Consider the following 6,000-nt stretch of genomic DNA (forward strand, 5'->3'; position numbering starts at 1 on the left):
AAATTATCCTATTATTTAGAAGTAGAAAATAAGATAAGAGAAGAATGCTTTCAAGGAAATTTGTCATATCCACCCTTATGTCTAGAAGTTGACAGTACATTACAATAAAACTGAGAATTATCTGAATGCTGAAAGGTTACCATAAATTAACTGATGTTATAGTTTATCTATTTTTGTATACCCATTACCACAAAATTAAATCTAAAAGTATTAGTTAAAATTCTGTAATAGCTTAAGAAACGACTGTTTATAGTGGTAATGGACAGAGGTCTTTCTTCATTACATTAACCATAAGTAAAAATACACTTTCAAATTTCTAGTGTAAAACCTATTTGTAAATTTTGTTGTTGAAATACGATTGGAGAGCTATTACATTTGGGGAGGGATCATCTGTCAGTGTACAATCTTAACTTTTAAAATTTGGGTTGTGTTTAGTAACATTCTATTATGTTTTAAAAAGAAGAGTATTTAATCTTTTGAAGCACAATTTTCGTGATGTAAGAGGTATTGAGTTTTGTAGCATAGTGGTTAAGAACATGGGTTCTGGAGCCAGACTGCCTAGTTTTGCCATCTCCATGACATTGGGCGGGATACTTAACTTCTCTGTGCCTCGCCTTTGCCTATAAAAAGCGGTAATACTACTGTCTACCTCAAAGTTTTGTGAGAATTAAATGAGAAGATACATGTATTCACCAGACACGTAGTAAGCACTTAATGATGTTAGTGGTTATTAAAAACAATAAAAATATTTGTGCCCATCTGTGAATAAATAATTTTTCTCTCCATTCAGGAGGTGTATGAGTAATGTCTTAGACCTTAACAGTGTGTTTAAGAAACCTAAGTATCGATAGAGGACATTGTGGATTCTGATCTTCCCTCTTTCTAAAATCTAGAGATTTACTATTTCAGCAGTTATATAATAAACACTACTTGGTTCTATGGACTGTTAGGGACCAAGAATATAGAAATCAAAGGTAGCTGACCTCCAGGAACTTAATCTTTAGTGAGTGAAGCAAATAAGTAAATAAACATATAATAAAGAGTAATAATATACACAGAGTGTTGTGGAGTTAGTGAGGAGGGTCATTAAATTCAGTCTAGGCAAGAGAATGATTAAACTAAGTCTTTAAGAACAAATAGATCATAGCTCTAAGGGATATGGATAAAAGACATGTGGAGTGGAAAGTTTGGGAAGGGTATTCCCAAGGCAGAAGGCATAGCACATACAAGCATGACACTTAGAGAGTTGCTTTGTGTAGAGAGGTAAGCAGGTGACAAATCATGAAGGGATGTATGTGCTGAATTGATTGAAGGATTTTAAACAGGAAAAAGATAATCAGATATACCCTTCAGATTAGAGAGGGATGAGATTAGAGGCAGAGAGACCTGTTAGAAAATTCTAGTAATTCAGGGAAGATGGTGAGAGACAAAACTAAAGCACTGGCAATAGGGGAAGCAAAGACGGAAGAATTTAAAGATTTAGAGAGTAGAAATAACTCATCTTGGAAGTCATTTAGATGGAAGGGATGAAAGACAAGACCAGGGCAACTCCCAGTTGTACTTTTTTCACATCTTGAAGGATTGAATCTTAAGGATATAAGTCTACCTGGGGGAAGCTGATAATGGTAGAAGTATCTGCTGGAGAATCAGAAATAAAGAACATCAATCCTAACATGAGGAATTGGATCTTAAATGGGAGACAGAGCCTCGAGAGAGAAGCCAGACAGGAATAGTTGGGAAGTTGTGAGAAAGCAAAGTGTGTGTGTATGTGTGTGTGTGGCTGTTAGGGTTCAGGAGGTGTCTAGACACAAATGTTGCCAACACTGTTAGAAGCCTCAGTAAGTGCATAGTAAGTGGGGTACACTGAGCTAGTTTAACGACATCTAGGTTGGTTGAGTTGGATCTGTCTCAGCACTCCCCCTGACGTTCCCCCTTAACCTGTTGGAGTAGGGCGACGCTTTCCCGGGTTTGCTTAGTGAAATGCTGAGATGCACTCTGAAACATTTTTCAGGTTTTCTCTTTAGTCTGTTTGTCCCATACCTTTTCCATTAAACCAGTCTTCTCAGACCTTCATAACAGAAGCTACTGTTGACAGCAGAGTCTTTGTAAAAGTAGACATACAGGAAGGATGAATCCTGGTGTCCAGAGAGATGCTCCTGTGGGGATGGGTGGGTTAGGCTAGGCAAGAGGAGGACCAGAAGAAGTTTACTAGTTCCTAGAAGGCTGTGGGTTGCTACTGGCTGGCTGCGTCATGATCTTTGTTTAGCAAAGGACAGAAAATGAGGACTGGTAAACATATTTAGTTCCTGCAGAAGCAGCAGAAACCTTGGGTTGTCCTTGTGTTAGATGAAGTCAAGGAGTCAGTTCTCCCCACAGATTCCCTAATCTAATACAGTGTATCCATGGGAACACCAATTCAGGCTTTCACAAGTTTCTCCAAATTGATTCAAACATGCTTCTGTAGATAACTTGGAACTTGCTAAACCAGGAATTCCTACAAAGTAAGGCCTGTAATAATAGAAACTTAACACTGAAAGGGAATTGTCCTAAAATGTCAAAAAACCTTATATTCATAAATATCATTGCATGATTTAAAATTGGATTTCCCACAGAAAATGTGGTAAAAATAATTTTTCTGCAGTACCTTAATGATGCTGTAATTAAAAGACAGTTGTTAAATTCTGCCATATAGTGCCTTATTCCTATGGTTCTTTTCCATGAACTTATGAATTCAATGTTCACTATTTTATGAGATTTAAAAAGTACGTAATCAAAAAATATCTTCCCAACAAAATCAGTTTGAGATTTAAATGCTTTCTGATTGACTTGATCGTTTGGTAGCTGGGTAGCTAAAAAAACAAACTGTACAGTGTTAGCAATGTAAATTTATATTTCATAAAAATATCAAATAACTGTGTCATGAACCTTTAAAAGTAGCTCATTAAAAATTGGAATGTAATTAAATCTGTAAATGTTAAGTGTATTCATTATCCAGATATTCAGAGGATATCCATACAGTTCATCCATTGTTGGAATTCAGACATTGCAAAGGCTAAAGGCCTTCGTAGGATATTTAAATATCTAAACTATTGTCATTTTTGCATGTAATCAGTGTAAAAATTATCAGTGAGATATTTTGTATCCTTTTTTTCAGTCTTTGAAATCTGATGTATATTTTATATTTATATCACATCAGTATTTAGAACTAGCCACATTTTAAGTGCTCAAGAGCCATGTGTGACCAGTGGCTACCATATTGGACACACAGGTCTAGATGACTGTGGGAGGTTGGTTTTCCATTCCTATCTATCCTTACCTGAATATTTTTGAAGGTCTTATAATTCCAACTTTCTGAAGACCTTGCCCTTAAAGTTAATTTAGCTACTGTGCATGAGCAGAGCTGATCCTATGTTGTTACTAAATTGAGGCAGAGTTTCCTAATTTTTTCAATGAAAAGGGCTGGAAATATCTTAAAAGGTTGATGGTCTGTTGAATCCTCTTCATGTGCTTTTACAGATGTCACTGGCTTTCCTTGTAATTACAGTTTCTTGGTGAGGACACACAGGCTCTGAATAGCTGGTCGGTTTTATAGTTAGGAGTTGGTGTGTTTGTGAAGTTTTAGCCAAATGACCAGCAGGAATTGTTAGCAGTGCTGATGAAGGGCTCTGGTCTGAGTTGTCCCCTCTGTTGACCTCTGTGGGGGCAGTTTCGTGAGTTTGAAGCCTTCCAGCAGTAGTTGCCTTTTTACCACATCCATGTTTAAACTGTTGAACTTGTCCACCAGACCCTCATTCATAAAACTGAGACTCTTCCAAATCTAGCTGGAGAGTCACCAGCAGTCAAAGCTAAGCTGTCTGCAGTAAGATGCTCACTAGTTTGTGTGGGGATTCTGTGCTCAAGTGCCCTGTTGAGAGGAGTCAGGGGTTAGGATTGCCAGGGAGTTGGTCTACAAGGATGGGCTACAGGATGGAAAGATGGATATTACACTCGTCTGCTTTGGGATCCTCGTAAGCCAGCGATTCTCAACACTTGGCTAAGTGTTAGATCAACTCAGAAGGTAGGAAGGGAAGGCAGAGGCAGCTTGTTAAAGACACTAAGGCCCTGACCCCACGCCAGAGATTCTGAGTTAATTGTTCTGGTATGTTTCTATTGTATAGCCAGCGTGCAACCTGTATCTAGGGTTTTCTCACACACCCCCAAAATAGGGTGTCAACACTTGAGGAGGAGAATGCCAAGCATGTCTCAGACCTCTGCAGTTAAGCTCTAGCTACATCCCCTTCAAGTCTCTTTCCTGCTTGATCAAGCTCTTGTCCCCTTTTGAATGAGAAAACTGCTCATTATATCATTATGCATTCTTTCCAGCTCTGTAGTGTGTAGAATAAACTGCCTGATTGAGCCAGGCTCAGATCCTTGATTGGCACAGCAAAGTTCGTCGATTCCTAAAAGCCCTTTCTGCCTCACAGAGCGTGGCTCTGACAAATCAAAAACCCTTTGGTTTTCAGGCTCTTGTCTCTTCCTTTGGCTTTAAAAAAAGTCGACTTTGACACTCAAAATTGAGCAATGATGTCTTTGTCTTATCCTTATTGTCTCTCCCTACTGAGGCAGCAACTGCCAGTGAGTTACTAAGTTATCATAAGCAACCAGGAACGCAAGTAATGAAAAATATTGCAGTTAATAATTGAAAAATAGCTTTCTGTTACACTCACAGCAATCACTAGAAAGCCACTGTGAGTCACTGTAGTCTGATTTTCATTCTTCGAGTTAGGTTGGTAATCTTCAGAAGTCTTCTCACCCTGAAGAAGGTGTGAGAGTTACTTGAACTAGAATGCAGGGTGAACTGAAGTGTTGGTTTATTCATTTAGCACATATTTATTGATCATTTGATAGATGTAACATACTGTGTGAGACACTGCATGTACACTGATGGGAAGAAAGATAGTTCCTGCCCATATGGGGCTTATGGTTTAGTATTCCTAGCAAAAGTTGGTAATCAGGTATTACAAAGCAAATATATAAATAACGTGGGTGGGTGAAACCTAGTTCTTGAGTAAGCATGTGTGTAAGATCTTTCAAGATGTAAGATTGTTAAAGTCGTTGGAAAATACTTTACTTGACTTGCATCTGGTAACAGTTTTATACCTTGTGCCAGACTCTGCTAAAACACTGATGAAAACAGATGAAAGTACTACAAACACTAGAATTGCGTAGAGACAGCCAGACACAGATTTGTTAATTCATTTCCATTTTTAGAGGCCTGTTTCCTCAGTAAGAATGGTGTTATATATTTTTTTTTTAAATAATTTTACTTATTTATTTATTTTTCCCCCTAAGCAGCAGTAGATAGTTGTATGTCATAGCTGTACATCCTTCCAGTTGCTGCGTGTGGGACACGGGATCAGTGTGGCTGGAGAAGCGGTGCGTCGGTGCGCGCCCGGGATCCGAACCCGGGCCGCCAGCAGTGGAGCGCACGCAGTTAACCGCTAAGCCACGGGGCCGGCCCTGGTGTTATATTTCGAATCAAATTTTTTTCCTTACAACTTTTTAGAAGCAACTCTAGTAAGTTATAATTTACATACAGCACAAACATCCATTATAAGGATACAATCTGATGAGTTTGGACACACGTATACACCTGTGGTATACATCTGTGTAACTATCACCACGACCAAGATAGAGAACATTTCTGTCACCCCTCAAAAGTTACCTGTAGCCCCTTTACCATCAGTTCCCACCCATCCCTCTCAGCCCTAGGTGCCTATTTGTGTCACTCTAGATTAGATGAGAACATTCAGTATGTACTTCATTTGTGTGAGGCTTGTTTGCCTCAGCATATCTGTGAGATGCATCAGTGTTGTTGCTTGAATCAGTTCTTTTTTATTGCTGTGTAGTATTCCATTGTATGAATATAGTACAGTTGGTTATCCATTCTCTTATTGGTGGACACCTGGGCTATTTCTAGTTTGGGGCTATAATGAATAAAGTGGCTATGAACATTTATAT

Source organism: Ceratotherium simum, chromosome 1, assembly GCF_057802395.1.
Source record: "Ceratotherium simum simum isolate JZ-2026a chromosome 1, ASM5780239v1, whole genome shotgun sequence".
Taxonomy (NCBI): Eukaryota; Metazoa; Chordata; class Mammalia; order Perissodactyla; family Rhinocerotidae; genus Ceratotherium; species Ceratotherium simum.